We start from the raw sequence: 27,704 nt of genomic DNA on the forward strand, positions 1-27,704 counted from the left end.
ATTTTATTTGTCTGCTGTTGTGAGATTAGTGGAAAGAGGAGAAGAACGAAACCAGTTTTATTCCACAATTGGGTATGTATGCCTGCTTTCCTTTCCTTGTCTGAAGACCTGTTAGATCAATTTTAGCTTTACTTTTCTGTGGGAAGACCTGTTTGATCGATTTTACTTTATTGTATGAAGACCTGTTTGATTAAGTTTTAGCTGCAGAGTATGAGGAGACTCCGAATTGTGACATTTGCTTTGGTGAGTTTTGAATTTTTGATGTTTGTAGCTGTTTTGAGGTCTCAGTGGTTTGCAATTTTGGTTTCTAGGCTGTCATAATCAGATAAGGAAATACCCATCTCTTGATTGTTTATTTAGCTTTTCGGTGTATGGATCTGAATTTGTGGAAGTTTTTGTATATTTTGGCCCTTTGTGGCTGATCTTGGAATTGGTATGTCAAGGCCAAGGCTGATGTGTTTTGCTGAATCCAGTTTTTGTGTTGATAACAAGCGCTACACGGTTTACTTTCGCTAAAAGATGGTAGTGGTAGTAACTAGCTTTGGGTATTTGATACCAGCCACACTGGTATACTGAGTTATCATGTCTTGGGTATTTGATACTAACCATGGGTTTGAGACGTGTGCGAGTATAGATGATCCTCTGACTGGATTGTTTGTTTATCTGGCTCAAGTTCTGCTGGTAATGAATAGCATGTGATGGTTCATTTTCCTATCTGCCATTTTTCTGTTTTACCCCTCCTAGGCTTTGGTCATCACTTGATGCAATGACTGCCCTGTTCATCATTCAAGCTCATTTAATATGGGTTTTATATGAACAGTTATTCACTCTTGAAAGATGAATCACACAGATTGACTTGATACTAAACATATTGATTTATATTAATGATTTCTTTTACCAGCTACAAGCCCACTGCTTATCCTCTGCAAGGCTGTGAACATCAACCAATGCAATGACTGCCTAGTCGATCATTCAAGCTCATAAAAATTGGTTTCTTCTGAACAGCTATTTGCTCTGACTAATATCAAACATAGTGAATGCTATATGACGTTTCATTTTAATAGCTTCAATCCCACTGCTTCAACTCGAGGCTACGACCACCGTCCTATGCAATGAAAATTGGTTCTTGTGAACAACCATTTACTCTTGAAAGATGGGACTGACTAGCAATAGAATGACTTGTTCACTGATGTTTGTGAGGACATATGCCCATAGGATTCAGTTTGTGTGCTTCTTATGTCGTATTTGCAAGGGGTGTGTGCATACATATGGTATTCAGTTTGATTCACTTATATGACTGAAAGCTAGCTAATGGGATGATATTAACGGACTGAGAGAGAGAGAGAGAGAGAGGTGGGGAAAGGGCAGAAAATCGGGGAGAGGTGGAGATGGCAGGGTGGCAAACCAGTACTGGAGGTTGGAGCAGAAAACAGAGAAGGGGGGCAGGGTTCTTTTAAGCTGACGATTTTTCTGTGTACCAAAGTTTCATTTAAGATTCATATGTAGGGTCTCAAAGGAAGCTATATCTGACACATTCATTTTCATCTCTACCTAAGATTTGTGGTTCATTTCAAGTGAAGGGGGGTGCATCATTAATCATTTTATGAAAAGTATGTTGGAGTGGAGAAGGTGTATATTCTTCAACAGAAAGCTACAATCAGTCATTCACATATTTCATTTTATTTGGTCCATTTCAATCTTCATTGAGAGTAGAAATGTTTAAAACATTATTCTTGTGAGCTTGTAAGAATAAATATAGGTTTCTTTATGGTATTTCTTAAGTTTCAAATTGTGTTTTTGTTTATGACATTATTGAGGAAGATAATCAGCTAATATACTCAAAACTCAGCTAACTAATTCCAAAAGATTGAACTGTATAGAATCTTCTTTCTTATCCTTATTCTTAAAATGTTTTGAGGGATTTCTTGATTGACATGGTTAAGAAAGTTTTTCCCATTTCATTTTTACTTTCAATGTTTGCTTAACTATCAAATAACTAAAGAATAAATCTTAAAGATCAGCATTTCAACATGACAGGGGAAGGATGCATGAAAATAAAAGATTGGCTAACAGAAAATCAAATGTAACAAAAGTTATATCTTACCAATAGTATAAAATGAGAGCTCAAATACTCTACCTAACACAAATACTTAACGGAAGGCATCTTCTTAATTAGCTAACATTTGTCGGATGGCATCTTTAGGGTATAGTGTGGGAGCTAGGGTGTATTCCTATGAACAATAAATATTGGCCCTTGGGTCATGGTGGGTAAGAACATGCAGGTTTTGTTGTTCTTGCTCAATCTATATCTATCCTAATATTTGTTGCCATTTTACTCTTATAATCTAAATTATTGCTCTTGGTATGGGTGTGAGTACGAGTAGTAGGTATGATTATATATCAATTTTTTTTACCTTGGGTACTAGTACGGGTTTGGATGTATACACATACATACACACATTCACACGCATGGTGCTATCAATTTGTTTGTTAATGTGGACAATTTATTTGAAGATGTCACAAATTTGTTTGAGGACATGAGATTTGCATTTAGACAGTACACTATAATAGTATTCAGTTTTTTTTATTTGTTTAGGTCCAGTAGGGTTTAGGGAAGGGTATACAATGGGTATACAATGGGTGCACATTTTTTTTATTTTGTTTCTTCATGGGTGCATTTAATAAACATATATAGGTGTGTGCATGTGTGTATTTGTGTGTGCGCATGCGCTTGTGTGTGTCTAAACACACACATATATAGTGATGCTCATGATTGCCAATTAACAAAATATAATTGTCAGAGTCTGCAAAAATGTTAAAAAATTCTAAATTCAGTGATATGTCAAATGTTAGTACACAATGAAAATTACAATCAATAAGATCTTCATATTACTTTCCATCAAAAGCATCAAAGTCAACATCTCATTCTTTGAATTATCTAAATGCATTGGTTTCTGTTTCATTTTTTTGTAATTATTATTTTTGGGCTGAATTTTGCTGAGTTCCAAGTCCAAGTTGAAATTTTGGGTGGCTGAACGACAATGCTGTCTGAGTTTTCCAAGTATGGTCTAGCCTACCTGTAATTCCTTAAAATACTTTTGACCAAAGATAAGATCAATAGAATTGTTCTTGCAGTCAAATATACAACCCTAAGCTTAAATTCAAAATTTCCGAGGCTTAGTATTTGTGAGAAGAAAAAAAAGATAAGATAAAATCCAGTTGGTTAAAATCAAGTGCTCCATATGGAGTTGTATGTGGTAGTCCAGGAGACAACCTAGATATCCTAAGGAGTTGAAGGAGATACCCCTTCTCAATGCTGGACAGCCTGTTGCATTTGGTGCGTAAAGGGGGGCAGGATTATCATCCTTTTGTTTCAGAATGAATGCTATTTGACTCTTTTGACCATCCTATTGGTGGTCAAAGTTGCGCCATCCTCTCAGTAAGGCTATGATTGAGAACAGGACATCCTTACTCAAAGGCTATGAAAGCTATGCTTGAGACAGGACAACCTTACTTGAAGGCCATCTAAGCTATGCTTGATATCAGGACATCCATGTTGGTTAGGAGATCCTATTTCTGATATGAAACCAATTAATGAAATGCTTTGAACAGCTTTGGAACAGCCATCATAGATGGTTCCAGTCAAGTATTTCAAACAAATGATGTATTTCTTGAGAGAATTAACTATTGCAACTGTAAATTTGATCAAGGCTGACTGCCAAAATGACTTCTTGATCAAGTTTGCTAAGAACTCAGATGCATATTAGAATTGGTCTACCCAACCATTTTATTGGGATTATATAATTTATAATTGCATGTATGGTATTTGGGTCAACAGAAACATTTCTTTATTATCAATTATCATAGGATGTTCAAATCGCTTTATTATTTTCTATAAACCATCCATGATGAGGTAAATTTTTAGCAATAGTTCTATTCTGTCATCTAACAGGAAATGCTCTCACATATCTGATCTCTTCTCAAAAGCACAATCTCTTTAGGGGTCAATATCGTGCACAACTCCATCTAAACCATCAAGAGTCTTTTATATTATTGTCAACACATTCATCCACTTGTTAATTTTCATTAGTGCAGCTATCTTGTTTAAAAGAATGCTAGTAGGTTGTACTAAGTTTTCCATGAGTTCTTTGCAACAAGTAGGCTCTTTTCAGTTTAGCTTTGAGCTTCTGACTCTATTTAGTAGCTACTACCTGATTTTTAAACTGCTGATCCATATTCGGCATACTTCGTAATTCTTTCTTTCCAAGGACCTCTTAGCAAGTTGCTCATTCCAGGAATGTTTAGGGCTTGAAACTTAGTGTCTTCCTTTCCAATTTCTTCTATTCCGTCTCTTGGTCAACACATATCTTGGCAACTTATTCATTTAGCTTGGTTAGGTCCACTGGCTCTGCCTGACATACATGTAAAATCAAAATATCGAATGGGTCTACCTGGCTTTAAATAGCTTCTAATTCACTTTCATCCTGTTGAATTACATTCTTAGATTTCACCTTTTAAGGTAGAGACGGGGAGCCACCTGAATAGGCCTGCTTAAATTTTTATTGCTTCTTTTTCATCTTTGAGCATCGTGGCTTTAAACTGTCCAGGGAGTTTTGTTGAGAGGGCTTAATACCCCATATTACCTTCATTTCCATTTCTTCTTTAGGCTTCTGGGCTAATATGTTGTTTTCCATGTTAAAGCTTTTATCGTTCCAGAGATTGAAAAACTTTTTTGTTAACCTGGATCCAGCTGAAGAGGAAGTGGGAGAGTGCACCTTTTCAACATTGCATTCTTATCTTGCATATGGAGCCAACCTTTGGGTCACGTTTTTACAATGATTGACTCAATTGTACATTGTTTTTGGATGAACAATGTCCTGCCAATTTATTTGCATAAAACAATGTACAGAAAGGGATTTTGGGCCTTATGAAAATAGTAAAAAGATTACTGTTATCATCAACCACAAAATATGGATTCATATTCATCTTGATTGAATTAGAATTCATGGTGGGAAAACAAGTAAAGGGGCATTAGGAATTACTATTGCCTGCACTATGCAGTTTTCAGATATGAACACAGTCACATGTATGAGCGTGCAGCTTCTTTGTGTATACAGTATACTAGTATACTAATGTGTTGACCAAGTCAAAATTGCACACAAGTGGCAAGAATTATGAAATTCTCTTGTTTTGAAAACCTTGTTTGGGTGACCTTAAGACTATAGAGAACCATTTTTTATCAAATTGAAATTATTTTGCTTGAGGAAAGGTTTTATGAAAGTTAAAACAAAGTAAAATATGGTTTACCTTTTATGTTGAGTTTCGATGGAGATATAAGAAATCTAATTTTTGTAAAGGCCTTTCTGTTTCCTTTGTGAAATGATAGCAACTTGCAATAAATTGATAAAGGTCCAGATTTATTACCAAACAGTGCATGGTTTAAGGGATTTAATTAATTCAGAATTTTGATACAAGAGTTCAAAACTTCATTCAACAAGGGAAGCAATTCATAACAAACAGCACTTCTTAAGTGCAGATACATATAAAAGAAATCATATTGTGGACAATACATAACTAGTCTTTCAAGAATGTATATGAAAATTCAAATATTAGTAACCTAAATCAATGTTCAGCTACACAATACAGGAGGTTATTCAAAAGAAATAACAATATTTTTACCAAGAGAATAAATTGTCAAAGTTTTTGCATCTATTAATTCTTAAAAATTTAAGAATGCTCCAGAGAATTCTTCCCCATCTCCCCTTCTCTGATACTATGCTCACCACCCTTTCATTGGACACATATGCCATCCGTTTATAGCATCTTATGCTAGAACTTTCCATGGAAGAGAAAATGAAAAAGTTCATCAACAACAACCCTAGGAACCTTTGAATCGTAGTAAAAAGCTTTATTGTATGCACTTTTTTCGCGGAACACTAGAGATAAAATCTTGGGGTGTGGGGGAGAAAAGTTTCTAGAGTCAAATAGGCGGAATATCAAAGTGAGTACTAAGGTGGAACACTCTACATGACTAGCTATTATATACTTGTTAATAGAAGAGGGTCCCTACAGGGGAAACCTATGTCTACTGCAGGGGGAACTGCAACAAGGGCACCTACTTATTGGACAGAGGATGATTCTAATTCCAACTAACTCAACACTGGGATTATGAACCAGGTATCTATATTCTTATTTTTTGCCCATTCCACATAGAATGAGAAAGTCGCAGTTGGTGATTGAATAGGCGATAGTGCTTGTTGTGTGTGTCACGCTGCTCTACTCTCTTACGCTTCTAGCTCATTACAACAACTCCAACTATTCCCCTCATTTCTTTTAACAATAACCCACATAATTATTCCCTTTGCCTCTCACCCTTTCTCTATATAGGTCCATTTATTTGACATTTTATGCTAGAAACTTTTTGTCGAAGAGAAAATAGAAGTGTTTATCAATGATTCTTTATTCAATAGATGAGGATGAAATTGCAATGTGCAATCAAATAGGTAAGAGTGCTTATTATATGTGTCAAATTGCCCTTCTCTATGCTACTTGGTTGTTAAAAACAATTTAACCTACCCCAATTAAAATATGTTTAGGAGTCCAATTCGCATCATTTCTAGGGACTTTTTTATTGGATATATATATGATGAACCAAATAAGTGCACCTTCTATTGAATCACTTTATTTGTTACCGTTTTGCATTATGGTGTTGAGTTCACTGAGTAAAATTGACAATTTCATACCTTATGTAAATATTATCCAAGATGATATCCAATGAGACAATAGAGCTTATCATATTTTGGACAATCAAATACATCTTTAAATTTATGTAAATATTATCCAAGATGATATCCAATGAGACAATAGCGCTTATCATATTTTGGACAATCAAATACATCTTTAAATTTTATGCTTTTTGCAAAAGATTAAACTGCTGTGTAATTGGTTTGTTTATTCTCAAATCAGAAAGGGGGCATAAGGACAAAAGGTAATCATGGTTGTCTTGTCCCTCCATCGTATTGCATTTGTGCATTATGTAGAGTGTTAACACCACAATTTTGATAGTTGTTGGTAATTTGGTAGTTATTTGACTACAAGTATCCTATTGATAATATAGTGTTCATGATATTGGGGCAGATACAAACCTTTTGAGCACCTCTAAAGTAGAGCTCACTTTTTATGCAACATCTATCCACTTTACTGCAAATTAGTCAAGTTGTAATGTCCTTTATTGGGGCTTTACTTGATTTAGCGTAAAATTCCCAACTAGGGTTTGGATTGGGCTTGGGAATGGCAATTTGTAACATTCCATACTAGGAGGCTACTAGTTTCCAGTGATCAACACCCATCACTATACATTTAAATCTAATTAAATCAATAAACAATTGCTGATTCATAATACATACTTAAGCTCTAATCCCTAGTCTTAACCTTAAGAAGATACTTAAGCTCTATTCCTAGTCATGACCTTAAGAAGGATGGGAATCTATTTGTCCTTAGGGCATTTGGACAGCAATCTACAAGTAGGCTTCCTCCAAGTTTACAGAACACGTATTCACAACTATCTTGGGTCTTCAAAGGTATTGTGCTTAGTTATCGAGTTCAGACACTGTTGCTCAGATCTGGGTCCGGGTTCGCGTGGGTCCAGGTTTGCGCTTGAGTTCACTGCAGGTCCAGGCAGGGTCCTTATTTTGGACTGTGGGTCTACCCGGGTTCATTTCAGCACGTGACACGAACCCGACGAGCTCACAGTCCAAAATAAGGACCTTGCTTGGACTTGCAACTAACCCAGACGGACCCATGGCAAACCTGGGAGGACCTGTGGCAAATCTAGGACCCACAGAGAACCCAAGAGGACCCACAGAGAATTCGGGAGGACCCACGATGAACCTAGGAGGACCATTACTGGAATTTCAAAACTATTGGAATTTTCAAGGTGGTATTTCATTCGAGAGATGCCTCTAGTAACTAGTTTTTCATATTTTATGCATATCACAATATTATAGTAGGGTCCTTCAAACACATATGCCCATGCCTTGTCTCTAGCCCCTTTAGGGTGCGTGCCTACATATCTTGATGGCCATGCATTTACTATGGACCTTGTAGCTAACCCAAATGTAGAGGTATCCCTATTTATCATTTAATGAAGAATCAACCTACACAAGTCACATACAAAACGAGGGCACAAATCTAGAAATTTAATAAAGAAATTTAGAAACAAATTGAGTAAGTTTAAAACTTTGAACAAGTTTAAATGTAGCTGGTGTTAGATCTTGCTCATTGCATTCTAAAAGGAATTACAGTAGATTGGAAATGGTACTATAGAGTTTTTATAAACTTGGATGCAATTAGTACAAGACAAATTGAGCTAAAAAAAAAAGCGAAAGATTCTTGAAAACTTACTTGTGAATCTGAATTTGGTTTAAAAATCTCTTCAAATCCACAAGAAGACAGTCTAGAAAATTGCAAATGATGACCTTTTTTCTCCCAACCCTTTCTAACCTCTCCAATCCTCAATTAGAACTAGAAAAAGTGTTTTGGCCCTTCGTTGAGTCATTGTCTATCCTTAACATGTATGCGGGTAAGAAAAGTTTGTTATTTATCACACGCAAAGTTGGCAATATTGGGCGAAAAAACTCCAAGTTATTGGCAATATATTGGAATTCATGAGTCAAAGATATATGCACACAATTTGTCGTTGGCCAAAACTTCTTGGCAACAATTTGAACTATGGATGTAACAATCTTTAGAAAACTATTATGTATACATATCATAGAATCACATATGTTTTCAAAAAATCATGTATGCTTTTTTCATCTCCCATTTAACTAGCACTTTCACCAATGATTGCAATGGTTACACCGATAGTTAGATGTGTTTTGTGTTATATATCATTGGGCAATGGGGAAAAGTTTGAATATTTGGAATTGCTTTTGTGGGGTAATAATTATGTTGGTTATAGCTGATGCAAGAGAAAATGCAACAAAAAATTGAATATTTATGCGTACATGTTACAATTTATATTAGCAAAGTTATTTGTGATGTTGTTACAATACATATTGCTTACACAACATTTGTAGTGGACCTATTATTAACATTTGAATCTGTGACTTTGTATTGTATGGCATGTCATTAGAACTTGTAACACAAAGGTAGAAAAGGTATGAGGCAATAAGATTAGTTGTGGATTTTAAAGAGCAATTATTAGTTGAGTAATGTGAGGGGGATTTAGGTGAGATCCTCATACCTTGTTTTGTTCGTGTGAGTTGTTGCATTCTAGCTTCCTACTTTTTCCTTATTATCAAGTATGGCTTGTTTTGTATTTTGGAGTATCTCTTGAAGGAGAAAATTGTTGATGCAAAGGTCATTTAATGACCCGACTTTGGACATAGTTGTAAACGTTAGACCTTGCCTCTCTATTCCTCCAATGTCAACTGTTGCTTTCTGTAGCGTTAGTCCTTGAGATTTGTGTAAGGTTATAGTCCACGCCATAGTGAAGGGTATTTGCCTTTGACTACCCACTGATATTTGAGGTATTCGCACAACCTTGGGGTTAGACATAGTTGTAAACGTTAGACCTTGCCTCTCTATTCCTCCAATGTCAACTGTTGCTTTCTGTAGCGTTAGTCCTTGAGATTTGTGTAAGGTTATAGCCCACGCCATAGTGAAGGGTATTTGCCTTCGACTACCCACTAATATTAGAGGTATTCGCACAACCTTGGGGTCAGTTTGGTTCCATAGCAATCCTATGTAATTTTCAATCCTTGCTAAAGCATACATTGGAACATTTGGTGTTGTCAAGCTAGGGCTATGAATAATGTTAGTTACTTCGCCGAGAGCTCCATTTACAAGCCCCGCTTGTGTTCATATTTGTGGTTAGCATGATGCTTTGCCCTTTGCAAATGAATAATTTCTTTTCAAGTTGTTCATCACCGATTGCAATTTGTTGTGTATTGGTGTTTGTCGTTGTAGTTGCCACAATTGGACAATTTAACATTTTCAACATTATTTTATTGTGCAGCCTAACTAAATCATTGGTAGCAAATAGGTGCATTGAGTTGTCAAATATTTCCATTTCGCTAAATGTAACATGTTTGTTTGTGCGATTCATCAAGAGTTGTCAATCTTCTTGATGTGGGTCTGCATTTCTTATACTTGTGTTGTACATTCACCATGTTATTAGAACATTGTTTTCAAGTTGACAACTGATTGGGATTTGTATCATGAGTGGTAATTGTGCAAGGTCACTTACCAAGATTATGGAGACACCATCGAAGCATAGGTGCTGACTATGTGGTAACGCTTGGCATAGCCTACTATTTATGTAATAATATCTGTTGGGTTGATGTTAAAATATTGAACTTCAAGTGACAAGAATTTCGTCAAACAGTTATCATGAAGGCAATTCCTCAAACAATTTACTACATTTATGCTGGGTGATTCCATAATGATAAGAAAAGGTTATCATAAACTTATGAAAACATGCATGTATTCATTTAGTTCTAGATGGTGTCCTCAAGGTTCAATATGACAACTAGGCACTATATTCAATTTAATGACAAACAACTGATTACAGAATGCTAAAGACACGATTTTGAATCAATAGTAGAAACCCTGGTGGAAATACGATGCATCAATATGGGAATATGAATCTCTTGAATGCCAGTCCAGTTGTCAATGAACAATGACCCATGCTTAGGAGCAGTCAACCTCTATGTTCTACCAGCCATCTGCATTTATTCCCACTGCAATCTATGTGAGGTATGATGCGTGACCCAATAGAATGGTAGTGTGGCTCTATTATCCCGTGAATGTGTCCCCTCCCTACACATACACACATTGTCCTCAACAAATAACCCCCGCTCTGGCAGTTAATACCACCTTGACACCCGACTTGTAGTCACAGATGGACTGGTCCCGCGATGAAGGTTCTGTGATGGGAGCCAAGAGCAATCCAATTTGTCCTAGCTACCACGCCCAGTGCTATCACAACTGTACTCTGGCACTGTCCTGTGACAAATAAAGAGATGAGTCTTTCCTCCTTGCCATATAGTATGCTATCCAGTTCCTATCGGCTTTAACCACAAATTGACTGTCCTCCAGAGTCGGCAATCTGTAAAGTTCACTCTTTACTGACCAAATGTGTTCTCCATTGTAATTCGAAAGTGCCAAACTGAATTCCAAACTAATATAGATATCATAAGAAGACTAAGGCTACATCCAGCTCTTGATTTTCTCAAGGGTTTTCGTCCTCGAGTTTGCTCAGTCACATTTAAGCAACTAGAGTTTCTAGATATTGAGCTCATAAAATTTCGTGTCTTCAAATCCCAAGGCGGAGTCTCTTATTTATAACCTCGAAGTGAGGGAAAAGTGTTGGAATAAGAGATGTGGGATGAAACAACAAATTTGTCCTGTAGTCACTTAAGTCACTTTATAAAGTAAATGACTTTTAAAACATAAAGTAACTTTATCAAAGAATTTTTAATTTTTTAAATGATGAACTTAAGATAAATTGCCCATGTAACTAGTAAGCATCCTGACTGTTGATGCCATTAATCTATTTGAAGGTGGAGATAGATTAACCTAGCGCCATAGAACTAGTGCGGGGAAGGGGACATGATAGTCCTCCCTTCCTGGGATTGCTTGCCCTCAAGTAATCTCAACGCTGGATGCTGCAAAATAGCTCACCTTCCCAAGTGTCGTCCTCATACGGTAAGTTTTTCCAACGAACTAGATATTCTCTGACGGACCTATTTTGCAGCTTCCTTTCCCTAGTCTCAATCACCTTTGTCGGCTCCAAAGCAAGCTTACCCTCCCCATCAAGCGGAGGCAAACCCTCTGAAGGAACAATTTGTTGGCCAATGACCTTCTTGAGGCATAAAACATGAAATATGTTGTGGATTTGGCTGTCACCCAGAAAATCCAACTCGTAAGCAACCTCACCAACCCTCTTGGTGATGCACTAAGGTTCGTAAAATTTGGTTTCAAACTTTTTTGACCCACTTCTCTTTAGGGAACTCTCTCTATATGGCTGTAGACAAAGATAAAACATGTCACCCAACTCGAAGCTTCGCTCAATACGATGCCGATCAACATATAACTTCTGCTGATTTTGTGCTTGCTGAATATTATCCTTGAGGGCTCTGAGGATATCCTGCTGATCCAAATTCCAATCTTTGGCTAAGAGCGCCCTTTTGTCCTGCAATGCCAATTCAGTGAAAGAGAGGGGATCGTAGCCATAAAGAGCAGAGAAGGGAGTCATTCGAATGGACATATGTATGTGGTGTTGTAGCAATACTCCCCCAAATACAACCATTTGACCCAAGCTCTTTGTTGACTTGCAATGTAGTTTCTCAAATACCCTTCCACCCATTTATTAACTGTTTCGGTTTGACCATCCCTCTGTGGGTGATAACTGGTGCTGGGTGTCAACTCTATACCTGCCAGTCTAAAAACCTCTTGCCAAAAGGTACTGAGAAACCTACTATCTCTGTCACTCATGATGGTCCTAGGTAATCCATGAAGACAAAAAACCTCTCGAAAGAACAACTCTACCAACTGAGAGGCTGATCAGTTTGATGCAATAGCAAAGAAGTGCGCGAACTTCGTTAATCTATCTACCACCACAAAAATACAATCCTTGCCCTCGACCCTCGACAACCCTGTAATGAAATCCATGGATATACTCTCCCATCTTTGAGCTAGAATAGGGAGTGGCTGAAGTAACCCTACGGAAAAGCCCTGTTATGGCTTGTTCTGCTAACAAGTCTGGTACTCTCTAACATGCTGCAAAACGTCATCCTTTAGTCCCTTCCATGAGAATCTCTCTCTAATCTGCCTGTAGATTTTGAAAAAACTTGGGTGACCCGTTGAAGGTGCATCATGTATAGTGTGCATAATATCCCTTTTAAGTTTAGATTATGGTACTAGGTAGATTCTATTCTTATAATATATAATATCATTCATTACCTTGTACCGATCATCTTGAAGTATACCATCCATAATCTGACATGCATGAATATTTCTAGAATACTCCAATAACAACTAGGATCTCCAATGTACTAAAATCTCGGAAATGGTACAACACTCTAACACTGGGCGTCTCTGGGAAAGTGCATCAGCAACTATATTATTTTTCCCTTTGACATATTCAATGTCAAAATTGTATGCTTGGACCTTGCCGACCCATTTCTGTTGTCTTTCGTTAAACTCCTTTTGTTCAAGAAAGTAACGTAAACTATTATGATTAGTCTTCGCTGTAAATTTTCTTTCCACCAAGTATTGTCTAAACTTGGCGAAGGCATGGATTATAGCCAGCATCTCTTTATCATAGGTAGAATATAATAGCTTGCTGCCCCGAAGTTTCCTACTCTCAAAAGCTATGGGACGGCAATCCTGCATCAAAACTGCCCCGATTCTGCTCCTTGAAGCATCACACTCCAAAACAAAGGGTCTAGAAAAATTAGGAAGTGCCAGAACTGGACACGTGCTCATCACTTGTTTTAGTCTATCAAAGACTGCCACTGAATCCTCTATCCATCTAAATACCCTTTTCCATGTTAGATCAATAAGGGGGGTTGCTACCTGGGAAAAACCTTTGGCAAATTGCTTGTAATAAGAACAAAGGCCAAGGAAGCCTTGCAACTCAAATACATCTCTCGATGGTGGCCAATCAAGGATCGCCTGTATCTTTTCTTGATGTACCTTAACTCCCTCTGCACCAATCACGTGACCCAGATAGAGAATCTCAGTTGACCCAAACTCGCACTTAGCCTCCTTTGCGAATAGACAATGTTCTCCATGAGACTAAGGATCTCATCTAGGTGTTGCAAATGTTCCTCCCAAGTCTTGCTAAAGATCAGCATGTCATCAAAGAAAACCAACACACTCTTTCATAGTTGTTTTTTGAAGATGTGGTTCATGCATGGCTGTAAGGTGGCTGGTGCATTAGTGAGCCCAAATGGCATCACCAAAAACTCAGTGTCTGTAGTGGCATCAGAAAGTTGTCTTATGCACATCCTCCTCTCGAACTCATATCTGATGGTATCTTGATCGAAGATCTATCTTCGAGAACTAAACAACTCCATGAAACTCATCTAGTAACTCATTAGTGCAGGGAATCGAATACTTGTTTTTAATGGTTCTCTTATTAAGGGTGTGATAATCAATACACATCCGAAGGGTGCCATCCTTCTTAACCAACACCACTGAAGAGGCAAAAGGGCTGGAACTGGGCCGGATATGTCCCATATCTAGAAGTTCCTTAATCTTCTTCTCTATTTCTTTCTTCTAAGGAGTGGTAATGATAGGTTTGGCGCCCTCTTCTAGCTCAATGATGTGCTCAAACCCTCAATCTGGTGGAATACCTGGGGGTAAATCCTCAAATACACTCCTATGCTTGTCAAACACCGTTTGGATGTCACAATGGTACTGCTGTCCTTTATCTTGCATCTCGTTAGAGGAGATGAAACACTGTGTCGCCCATTCGATATCATCATGTCTTAAAATGGCTTCCATCCTGTGAGCTGTTATCAACTTGGGTCCACTATCTGGTATGGCTTTTAGGACTATCAACCAATCACCTTGTAAGAATTCCAACTGCATTGTCTCGTGATCAAACATGTACTTGTGGAGAGTCCTTAACCACTGTCTACCCAGAATATCATCCAACCCGTCCAAATCAACCACATAAAACTCAATCTCTAAGAGATAATCATCAAACTGTATCTGAAGATTGGATACCTTCTCTGTGCAACTCAAAACCTCACCACCTACTACCTTCACTTCGAACTCGGGTATGCCGACTATCCGCAATCCTCTCTTAGATACCATCCACATGCTAATGAAATTATGGGATGCTCTTCTATCCAAAAGACAAACAATGCATTGTCCTCTAACAACACCCTTCACCTTGAAAGGATGACATGTTGGATCACTTGAAAGGGTGGCTATAACAGGAGGCTATTTAGTAGTGGCTTTCTTCTTTTTATCTTTAAGGGGCTGCTCCTCAGCTTCTTCCTCCTTGCTGTCCTCAACATCATTACCTTCTTGTTGCTCTCCTTCATCCTTTGAAAGAACCTCAACATAGTGAATCTTGCCTTTACCAATGTATCTGTAATTGCGAGTCCAAGGTTCCCTGCAAGTGAAGCACAACTTCGTCCTCCTAACTTCATTACGTGTTTCAAAATCCAATCTGGGAGGATTTGGTTTTTGCTGGTTTTTGTTCCCTTGGGACAATGTAGACCCTTCATAGGGTTTCTTTGGAGACTACAGTAGTGAAGAAGGTGAATCCAAATCATGGGCGATCTTAATCACATCATTCAGGGTGTTTGGTTTAAGGACTTCAACCAAACCCCTAAATCTGTCCTATAAACCTTCAGTGAACATCACCTTACGTTGTTTTGTTATATTCGGTACCATCACTGATATATGTTGGAACTCATCAATGAAGTTATCCAAGGACCTACTCTCTCATAACTGAGCCAAATCCTTGTAATAAACTTCAATATCCTTCTTGTCAAAACGAGTAATCAGCTTGGAGCTGAAAATCTCATATGAAGTTATGAGGCCATGATCCTGGGTGACTAAACCGTGATGCCACCAATCATACGCTGCTCCCTCAAGGTGCATTGTGGCAAATCCTGTGGCTTCCGCCTTTGCCATGGGTTTAACTGTCAATAGGTATCAAGCTTGTGAATCCAAGCTCTAGCAGATGTCAGATGTCCTATTGCTGCCATCAAAGGAAGGGAGAGTTAACTTGTTCATAACATGTTTTAGGTCCCTGTTTGGTGCTTTAGGTCTCCTATCCTGCTGTTGTTTATCAGCCTCCCTTTTTTGATTTAGGTACTGGACAAAGGTTAGATTTTGTTTAATAGGATTGGGAAACAAATCCCATTCATCATACAATGCCATAACGTTGTCCAATAGTAAATTTGGTGTTGCTGGGGGTGCTGCCTCTTCTTCTGCATTAAACATTGGCAGTAGAGGCCTATCAGTGTTACATGTGGGGGCTTTAACAACTCGGGGTGATCTAGCTACACTATGTCCTCCATTGTGATGGCTTGGGGCTCTCCTATTAACAGGAGTTAATTGCTGCATATTGATTGCAAGTTGTTGAAGTGCATCAGCTATGTTATTCTGCCCATCTCTAATAGCCCACAATGTTTCTCGTATTTCCTTGTCCTGTTCAGTTTCATTATGTGCCATTTGAATGTTGTTTACCTATACTGCCTGTCTAAAATGATCAACCTGTTTAGTAAGTTCAGCCTGTTCACCCGTTCCAAATATTAATTCCTCATCCATTGAATAACTATCTTCAATCTCAATATGTTCTGAAGAATCTGCTTGTTTCATCTGAAGATGACTGAATTTATAATGTCTTTTACTCATTCCTGGCTGTCATTTTTGGATGAAAATTGATCTGCAAAAATTCTGTTATTTCCCACAAGATGGCTGGTCTTGTGGGCTCTGATACCACTATAATAATCTCTATTGGGTTGATGTTAAAATATTGACTTAAAGTGACAAGAATTTCGTTAAACAGTTGTCATGAAGGCAATTCCTCAAACAATTTACTACAATTATGTTGGTGATTCCATAATGATGAGAAAAGGTTATCATAAACTTATGAAAACATGTATGTATTCATTTAGTTCTAGATGGTGTCCTCAAGGTTCAATATGATAACCAGGCACTATATTCAATTCAATGACAAACAACTGATTACAGAATATATATATATATATATATATATATATATATATATATATATAGACGAACAGTAGAAAACCTGGTGGAAATATGATGCATCAATATGGGAATATGAAACTCTTGAATTCCTGTCCAGTTGTCCACGAACAACAACCCATGCTTAGGAGCGGCCAACCTCTATGTTCTGCCAGCCATCTGCATTTATTCCCATTGCAATCTACGTGAGGTATGATGCATGACCCAACATAATGGTAGTGCGGCTTTGTTATACCGTGAATGTGTCTGCCTCCCTGCACATACACATGTCGTCCTCAACAAATGACCCCAACTCCACCAGTTAATACCACCTGGACCCCCAACCTGCAGTCATGGATGGACTGGTCCCATGATGAAGGTTACCACGTCCAATGCTATCACAACTATACTCCTGCACTGCCGTGTGACAAACAAAGGAGATGAGTCTTTCCTCCTTGTTGTATAGTATGCCTTCTAGTTCCTGTCAGCTTTAACCACAAACTGACTGTCCTCCAGAATCGGCAATCTGTAAAGTTCACTCTTCACTGACCAAATGTGTTCCCTATTGTAATTTGAAAGTGCCAAACTGAATTCCAAACTGATCTAGATATCACAAGAAGATTGGGGCTACGTTCAACTCCTGATTTTCTCAAGGGTTCTCGTCCTCGAGTTTGCTCAGTCATATTTAAGCAACTAGAGTTTCTAGATATTGAATTCATAAAATTTCGTGTCTTCAAATCCCAAGGCGGAGTCTCTTATTTATAACCTCGAAGTGAGGGAAAAGTGTTGGAATAAGAGATGTGGATAAAACAACAAATGCATCCTATAGTCACTTAAGTGACTTTATAACGTAAATGACTTTTAAAACATAAAGTAACTTTATCAAAGAACTTTTAATTTATTATATGATGAACTTAACATAAATCTCCCATGTGACTGGTAAGCATCCTGACTGTTGATGCTGTTAATCTATCCGGATGTGGAGATAGATTAACCCAGCGCCATAGAACTAGTGCGGGGAAGGGGACATGACAGTCTGTTTGTAGTAAAAAGCCCTATGAATCTCATTTCATCAATAAGATGTATTTGGCGTTCGTCAGTTCCTCTTGGAATGTTGCCAATGCTTGCCCTTATAGTGGATGCATCTCTTTAATAGGAATCTTGAGCATTGAATGTATGGTCGTTGCATGTATGTTGAATGCAATATTTTGTATTGGAGCCAGCATGAGGATTTGGTTTTTCTGCTGTAGTGGGTTAGTGTTGAGTGCATTTCTTATGCATTCTATTACGTAGGATTTTATTGTCTTGGTCGTTCCATGAATCATCATGTAAAGTGGGCCAGTAGAGAGGCATTTGCTATGGCCTGAAATTACTCTTTGAGTGTTGCCTCTTGCTTTGCTAACAATGTATAGTGTGGAATGTACATGTTGGACACCATGGCCTCATCATGCTAACATGTTTTACTTGCATTTATGAACCTCGTTATAGTTTCTTGCAAGTGTTAGGGTATAATGCTCTAAACCCATCTGTAGCTGGTATCAAATGCATGCTTGCCAAGCATGTCAAGTTCATCTAGGTTGATATTTTTTGAGGGTTCCATCTGCAAAAATAGTTTCCCATTCATTCATCTCTTTTGTGTCTCCAATGGTTGCTTTGTTGTCACTGTCTTCTTCTTCACCTGGCCCAACTTCCTCCTGGGTAACGCGATTGATGCACCATACATTGTATTTGGCTGCTTTCATTTGTTTGCAATTATTGAAAAACCTCAGTAGTCTCTTCGTGGTCTCCAACAAGCTGTGCAGATAATATCGCAGTAGTTTCAAGCAAGCATGGATCATCCAGTGGAGACCTAAATGTTGTATTGTTTTTGTTTGCTGCATTGTGAGGATTACATGCAACAACATACAAGTCGAAAAACCTTCTTGCTCTTATGAGCTCTGCCTCATTTTTCCAATCAGGTTTATCCATATCTGATGCATTTGGGAGCCAAATAAATCCGTGGACATGTGCAGTCCTTCTATGCTGCCACTCATATCTATACCAATAGTCTTTTGCTTTCAGAAGTTTTTCAATAACTTGTTCACGAAAGATTGTGAAGCGCTGATGCAAGTATAATGCTGTGGTTGTTGATTACATTTTCCAAAAATTCAGTCGTGTTGTTGGCCATTTTGTCAAAAGAATAGGGCGACTTATCAAAAGTCTGCAGTAATATTGGGTCTCACTTCAAGCTCAAAACATCTACTGTGAAGTTGCTCTTTCCTGGCATGTTGTCCTTGGCAGCAAAATTGTGCTTTACTGGCAACAGATTCATGAGGTTGCTGTCAGATTGGAAAGGTCATTGGGTACTGTTTCTCATGGTTGGTTAAGAAACCTGTGGGTGTTGAGGAGGGGAGGGGTTTTCATCTTCTTCCTCCCAGCTTCCAAGAGCACAGTGTTAACAGGGGGTTGCTAATCTTTTGTTCAGCCCCACAGCAGGTATAAGACATTTTTCATACAGAGATACGATGTTTCAAAAAGTTTCTCATGTGGCGGATATATACAAGTATAATAGTTTCCTTCAAATATTTGAGAGGAATTATTATTCAACATGCCTTGGTTTTCTGTTGAGATATTTTCAGATTTTCAGTGATCTAAAAGCCCATTTTTAACTTCACAGGTGAGTTTTAACTATAAGTTCTTATTATTTCTCTATTTTAAGTATTAGCGGGGGTGTATGAGGGTTTGAGACAATTTTTATTTATGAAGGCTTATATATAAATTTAAAAGTAAGTTTTAAAGTTTTATGTTTTTGTTTATATTGTAATGATGAATTTGTATAGTAGTGATGAATGTATTACCTACCAAAACAAAGATTCCCAATGCAAGAGTAAATTGTCACACCTCTGTACATGCCGTAATAGAGTGGACAGGGCTTTTATAAGGGTTATAGTTGTTTTTTGGGTCTCTTAATAATATAACATAAATATTTTGTAACCCGATTTATGGTGCATTTTGTCAAATGTTTCCATGTCTTATAAATGCTTCCACATTTTGGATACCAACCATTCCCCTATGGTTTGGTCGGTGTTAATATCGTGTCTCAAAGTTCCTTTTTGGCACAGGCAGGATGGATGCTGAAAGAGGTTGTCGATTATGGCATCACAACTGCCAATTGCATTTTTTGAAAGTTACATTTGCTCTTTAGCAAATGCCACTTGTGTATCATGTAAGCATTGCATTCCAGCATTACATAACATCTCTTTGAAACATTCTGTCAAACAGATGACATGCCTTGTGCATGTTTCCACATTTTGCACAAATGTCTATAAAACATTTCTGACTACGCTATCTAAATAAACGCCCCCCTCCATCATGGGGTGGATGCAAATACCATGTTACTAAGCTCCCATTTTGGCTAAGATGGGAAGGATGCTACCAAAGGTTGTCCAATTTGGTTTAACACATGCTGATTGCAGCAAGTCAATTTTCTGAATATTCTGCAATCATAACATTCCTTGAAACTACAGTTCTTCGAGGCATTTTGTCAAACAGTTCGCTGGCCTTGTTTGTGCATTGACATTTTGGATAAATGTCTAGTGAGGCAAGTCAATTTTCTAAATATCCTGCAAAATAGCATTCTTTGAAACCACAGTTATTTGAGGCACTTTGTTGCACAGTTCACTGGCCTTGTCTGTGCTTCAACATTTTGAATAATTGTCTAATAAGGCAGTTGCAATTATGACATAATTCAAATTTTGCACTCACAAAGCACCAAACCATCCTCCAATCACACTCAAACAGTGTTTCCATCCACCATGGATTGTGGGCTTGATTTCGCTAATTTGGTGAAGAATATAATTGCTTTAGTATATGAATTTCAAACAGTTCATATTCTTGTTGTATGCTTCCACATTTTGAATGGATATCAACCAGGGCACTTGCAACTTCGACATATGACAAAATTCCACTTTCAATTATGCCTCCATGGGTGTCTGTACCCTGTTCCAAAGCTACCATTTTGGCACAGGCTGGAAGGATGCTACATAAGTTATGGAATTTGCCTTTGAACGTACCATTGCATTTGCTTAAATGGTTTAACCTGGAAGATCTCAGAAATGATTAAATAGGGGTGTATACAGATCACCAAATAGGCCTGGTGCAGCTGGAAGTTGACAACCCTCTGTCCCAAAATTAGCATATATACAAGCTCCATGACCTGTTGTAGCTCCTTTACAAAAGTTGATGAAATCCTATGCAGAAACTGTAGAAACATCATATCTCTGTATGAAATGTACAGAAACTGTAGAAACATCATATTTCTATATGAAAAATGTCTTACCTGCTGAATAGCCCAACCAAGATTAGCAGCCCTGTCAGATTGTGAATAATCGCCCCAAGAATAGGATTGGCAGCAGTTTCACACTACAGAAGTATGGCAGAAGGATTACCAGCCATGAATATTTTTACCAGAATTTACCGTTTCGTTGTAAATGTCAACTTTTTTCCTACTGGGTTGGCACGCTATTGGAGCTTCTGATCTGTGTGTGCAATCATTTCATAATTCCTATCTGTGGAATTATTACAGTTATTCAATATGTGCCCCCTTTACCTTTCAGGAAAAAAAATTGTTTCAACTGTCAATCTTTCCTCGGCAGGTTTTTCCTTTTCCCTGGCATGAGGAATTGAATACCGTCGGGAGGTTTCTACAATAAAATAGCCTATCAGCTAATTATATCAATTCCTCAATAATGAAGTTTCACTATAGTCTCAACTTGTAGTCTTTAGCCGTATGGTTGCAGATGAAGTTATCGAAGACTACCAAATGTTAATCTTTTGTATTAGGCTTTAGCAATGTTTTAAATTTAAATTTTATGGTTTTTGTTTTTTTAATTATTATTTATTTCTTTATTTATCATTCATTATTAATTCTCATCTCGGAAAGGGAATGTCGCAGAAGGTAGTGTACTCTCCATTTTATTACATAAACAAATCTTTAGAATATTGTGTAGAATACTGTTCCAACTTGGGTTACACACATTCTACAAATCTAGCATTCCCCAGTATTGAAATCTGCCTCCAACTTCAATTTGCAACTTTGGTAGCATACCTATTAAACCAAAAATCTGCAGTTCAGAAAATCGTGACATAGCCTGCCTAACATGAACAGAGGTGTAGCAGTTCCATGATGATTCCTTATTCCATTGTGAATGAGCTGTATTTCATTCTGCCGGTGGCTTCATCATTACAACCATTCTATCCTGTGTTAGATATTTGTAACCTCCAAATTTTCAATTTAACTTTATACAAACCATCAGACGCTAAAATTTAGAAGTTGAATACCAGTTAATTATGTGTCCTGAAAATATCTGAGGCTCTTCCAATAAGAGTAACAATTAAATGCATGCAAATGAAATCAAGCTCAAATAGTATAAACAATGTGATTTGTACATAACGTAATTCCATTCTGATTTAGAATTAGCATGATTATCAGTCCCACATTTGCCAAATTAAGAAGCATTCCCCAAACTTGAATGTAAGTTTGTTGGTGACAATACACTGCAACCTAATGTATGAGAAGCCTTGATCCACAAACTGCCTCTGTGTAAGATCTAAAGTCATGTTGGTCTGGCTTCTTAATCTCAATTCTTGGCAACTCTTGTCCATACAGGACTACACAAATGGGAGCAATGAACTGGGGAGACTAGCTATTAATTTCTTAGTTTAGTAAGTCACGACTTTGTAAAAGAGGTCATCCCTACTTATTGGATCTTCTGGTGCGGGGACAGACAATGCACATCATAGACAACAAATCATTCATATAGAATGCAGAGGTTGTATCTAAGATTCTAAACAACCTATCCGGTCTTCTATAGGTGCATTACCAATCATCCAACAAAATTGAGGCTTTGTGATATTTCCTTTCATGTAAAAATTGAAAAAGTAAGACTGTGTATGTATTGAATTCTTAAATCTCCTAGAAAATTTAAAAAGCCATAGGGTTATACAGCTAGGTGTTGAAACTAAAGGTAGCCAATGGAGTGGGCTTCAGCTCTATGATGGTCTTTGTACTCGTTATGATTAGAGCCCCATCTGTATGCTTCACATGATGGTCCCCACTATGCTTCATATATGGTGCTCATGTCCTGTAATGTTGTCCTATGCACTTATTAGCAATCTGAAAGTTTGTTCAATTTGTCAACCTTGGGATTAGTGGTAGATACTTAACATCACAAGCTTCACAGCAGCTAAGAAGTTTGTTATTTGGGCAGTCTCTGGTGAATACTGCTACCTGGAAGATTGTTAACCAAAAGTTCTCTTTGGAGCCACTGCTCATATCCCTTCCTTCCATCTTTTGCTTTGGTTTCATGAGGCATAGCATTGGAATAATATCTCCAAAAATCTTGTTTATTATTATTTGAACAGTCAATATTGTAAAATTTTTAAATATTAGAATGTTTCTAATATTGTTTCTATTCTTTTGTAATTAGCATGTTTCTAATAACAACAATTATTTCGTAATAGAAACACCATCTTTGTAAACTATAAATGAGCATCTTGTTCATCCATTAATTCATCCAATATTTTACCTGTTAACTGTGTAACATGGTATCAGAACCAGATTATTTTTTCTTGGAAATTTAAAATTTCTCCATTGAAATTATCTGCTCTAAATTTCTGAAACAAGTCTGGAATTTTTTGGCAAAATTCATTTGTGTGAAACCCAATGAGGGTTTTCGTGTCACTATAAATGAGCATCTTTTTCATTCATTAATTCATCCAATATTTTACCTGTTAACTGTGTAACATGGTATCAGAACCAGATTATTTTTTCTTGGAAATTTAAAATTTTTCCATTGAAATTATCTGCTCTAAATTTCTGAAATAAGTCTAGATTTTTTTGGCAAAATTCGTTTGTGTGAAACCCAATGAGGGTTTTCATGTCACTATTGATGCCTCTGAAACCATTCTGGGTCGAGGGTTTCTGTTTGTTGCTTGTTTTTTTTGCTGAAAACCCACACTTTATCCCATGTTTTGCCTGCAGACGGGATGTCATACATGTTATGCATAACTGAATTGCATATTTCCTAGGTTTGATAATCACAGAAGTCATTTAAATCCCCCTTTAAGACATTTATTGTGAGATGAAATCACTAGAAACAGTTTAAACCTTTGTAGCACTAGAATTCTCATAAAAATTTAAATATTTATAGCTTAGTCTGAAACTTTGTTTCTTTTATCAGCATTTTTAGGCCTACAAAATCTTTGAAGTGTTTTTCAGGAAGAGAAAAAATGTATAGAACCCATCTACAGCATGTATGCTTAGTGTGCATTAAACAGGAAATCATGATTCAATTAAAATGGGTGGCTGGGATGTATCTTGACAGATTAGATGGAGGATTCCCTGTCCACCTTCATCATGTCAACATTGATTGCGTCCAATATTATGCATTCATAGCACTGCAATATGGTTCATTAACCTAGGTGCTTCATTTCTGTTGAATGTGCCAGAATGTGTGGTTGCCTTTCCTTGTCCCCACTAGTATCAAATCTTAGTTGAATTAGGTTAGTCTTGATTACTGATACAGAATTGCTTTTAATTTATTGTGATATTGATTGCATGTTTCAGAAACAGAAGGTTGGTGCATAAAATTTCCTACAATTTCCTACATTCCAGATTTACAAACTTAAGGAAGGTTCTATCAAAGCACATTGGTATCAAAACAAATATAAATGGAAAGAGTACCTGTCCGTCATAAAAGAAGTTCTGTGAAACCTAAATCAAATTTTCTAGCAAACTAAAATATATGGATTTTGGCAATCATGGACTTCTCCTTAGATGGTTTTGTTTGTTCTCATCAAACTTTCAAAGCCATGGAGGCGTATTATTTATGAACCATCAGGGTGCTTTCCAGGATGCATGTTTGCTTTTACAGCAAGAGTATACATGGATTACAGATAATTTCAAAATAAACCAGCTAATGAGATTCTCTTGGGTTTGAAAACAATGATGCCCTGGCTAATGAGTATTTAGGATGGGAAACTGCTTATAAAATTCTTGCTTGGAAATGGGAAATTACTTGTGACTTTTTCTGATAATGGAAGGTGTTCATTTCTTTTTAGTAAATTCTATATTAAAACATATTCTTATAATTCTAGATTTGGGCATTATCGAGGCAATTTCAGATTACATGTTTTTTGTATTTCTTGCAGAGTGCTAGAACGCACAAAGAGATGATATATCATAGTCAAGAATATTTTATCCTTGAAAAATGATGGCATTTTAAATTGAGCATGCTAGAACAGAAACTGAGAAATGATTTGTTTTTGTTCATAAACTGTTTTGGCATCTCCAGATAGAGGATCAGGAGGGAGCATTTGGCAAAGCTATACTGTATGGATGCTGATACCTTGCAACTGTAACAGTCATTTTTGACAGATCTAGGAACATGGACATTAGATGCAAGACAGCATGTGGCAGAGCCAATGAGGTTTCTCTATTTCTTTCTGACCGCCCAACTAAAGTGCCCAGATATGCTTTACTTGATTCGGGCCAATCTCAAGCAGTTAATATTCCTATAATACAGCCTTCAGTGACAAGTGAATTTTTTCATGGCACCCCAAATTGGAGTTGGGAGAACTCCTCCCTTGTTGTGACTCACAATTCCAAAAATCAACAATCTCACAGTACTGACAAGAATCAAATAAATCACGATTCTCTCCAAAGCACTTTGTCTAATAATTGTTCCTTTAAAGCCCAGTTCCCTAGTGCTGAGCATCTACAGCACACTACTGGTCTTGCGGTTCAGTGTTCCCCATCTGATAGAAGTTGCTTATCTGGTGGAAGCCCAACATCATCACAAATCTCACAAACATTCCCACCTGATATACCAAATTTTCAGTCAGCAGATAGTGGATATAGTGACAACGAGAATATATTCTGTTTGAATAATGCACTACACGAGTTAAAGACAGCATTGTTGGGCCCCGATAGAAATGATTCTAATAGCTCTGAAGGTAGCACTGAGGAGCATGAGATTGAAAAAAATTCAGAGTGGAGCTTAGAAGCCTTAAACAGTATCACTGGTACCATGTACTCTGAACCAGAAAAAGCAAAAATACCTGGTGCTAAAGTGAATAATGGAGTTAACTGTGTAAAAGTAGAAGCAGTCAATGGCACACTGCTCAACTCTAATGTCCATATTCCAAAAAATTCTTTGGAATCTTTGGAAGAGAAAAAGGAATTGGTGGGACTTGAGACTGCACAGAATGATGTAAGACAATTGCTTATTGCATGTGCAAAGGCTATTGCTGATGGTGATAAAGTTATTGCAGAGAAATATATTGCAGCATTGAATCAAGTGGTGTCTGTTTATGGTAATCCACTGCAAAGGTTAGGAGCATATATGGTAGAAGGTCTTGTGGCGAGATTGGCTTCTTCTGGTGGAAATATCTACAAAAGGTTAAGATGCAAAGAACCTTCTAGTGAAGAACTTTTTTCCCACATGCGTACTCTATATGAAATCTCTCCATACTTCAAATTTGGTTATTTAGCTGCAAATGGTGCCATTGCAGAAGCATTCAAGCATGAGGACAGAGTACACATTATTGATTTTCAGATTGCACAAGGTACCCAATGGATAACATTGATTCAAGCACTTGCAAAACGACCAGATGGTCCACCCCATGTTCGTGTAACAGGCATTGATGATCCTGTGGCAGAGTATGCTCGTGGAGGAGGATTACAGTCAGTTGGCAAAATATTGTCAGAACTTGCTGCAAGCTACAATGTCCCATTTGCATTTCATGCTGTACCTGTGTTCGGACCTGAAGTGCAACGTGATATGCTTGAGATTCATCCTGGGGAAACTCTGGCTGTGAATTTTCCTTATCAACTTCATCATATGCCTGATGAGAGTGTCAGCACAAGTAACCATCGTGATCGTCTCTTGCGTATGGTCAAAGGACTGTCTCCCAAGGTAGTTACATTGGTGGAGCAAGAAGCAAACACAAATACTGCACCTTTCTTCCCAAGGTTCCTGGAAACTTTGAGTTTTTACACTGCCATGTTTGAGTCCCTTGATTTGACTCTTCCAAGGAATGATAAGAACCGTGTCAATGTTGAGCAAAATTGCCTGGCACGTGACATAGTGAATGTCATTGCATGCGAGGGTGCTGAAAGAGTGGAAAGGCATGAAGTTCTGGGTAAATGGAGATCAAGATTTACAATGGCTGGATTCAGGCCTTATCCTTTGAATTCATATGTTAACTCTGCTATCAAATCTCTTATGGGGTATTATTCTGAGAACTACAGGTTGGTAGAAAAGGATGAAGCTCTTTATCTTGGTTGGCTTGACAGGCACTTGTTTGTGGCTTCTGCCTGGCACTAGTTTATCAGAGCACAACTGATTGTTGAGCTGACGAACATTTTGGGTATGCTTTTACAACTCATCTGCTGATTAACACATAAAGCATATTCAAACTTGTAAAATCCAATTGTAACTGTGTAATTGTAGTGTATGATTTATGTAGAATTTTGAACTGCATAGAGTACAGCAGCATTTAGAAATCAACATTGCAAGACATTGATAGGTTGTCTGAAGTTCAAATGACCATAGTGCTAGGGGCATTATGTTAGAGATGCCTACAGGAATGACTTGGTTAACAAAATGCATTGTAGTGCTGATCAATTGTCATGAATGTCTTGAACTATGAGTGTTAAGTTAAAGCTTCCCTCAAAATTTTGCAACATTTAGCTGGGAACCAATGTGTGGGTATAGTCATATTTTGATATTTACTGCTTTGAATTTCGCAATTATGATGATTCCAGCAAATGTTGTAATGCGTAGTTTATAGTCTGTGATCCCTAGATGAATTGATTGACTTAAAATACATGAGCAAATTGAATCAACCTATAAAACTATAAATATTAGTTTAGAGGCTTATGGTCTAGTTGTAAGCGTAGCGATTGTCATGGTAATTAGATCACTAAAATGTGTGAT

At 37.5% G+C, this 27,704-nt stretch overlaps 1 pseudogene across 3 annotated transcripts; it reads left to right on the forward strand.

Moving 5' to 3' along the window:
- LOC149553569 (scarecrow-like protein 21 pseudogene) lies at positions 1-27,453 on the forward strand (annotated as a pseudogene). 3 transcript variants are annotated; one of them, XR_016353124.1, is made up of 2 exons: positions 1-243; positions 25,059-27,453. The product of XR_016353124.1 is annotated as a scarecrow-like protein 21 pseudogene, transcript variant X2 (transcript). The 3 variants fall into 3 exon arrangements; XR_016353125.1 differs by having other exon boundaries at positions 1-72; positions 24,916-27,453; XR_016353123.1 differs by having other exon boundaries at positions 1-72.
- Positions 27,454-27,704: the final 251 nt, after the last annotated feature.

This window comes from Cupressus sempervirens, chromosome 6, assembly GCF_028749045.1.
Source record: "Cupressus sempervirens isolate cs-2001-9-10 chromosome 6, ASM2874904v1, whole genome shotgun sequence".
Classification (NCBI taxonomy): Eukaryota; Viridiplantae; Streptophyta; class Pinopsida; order Cupressales; family Cupressaceae; genus Cupressus; species Cupressus sempervirens.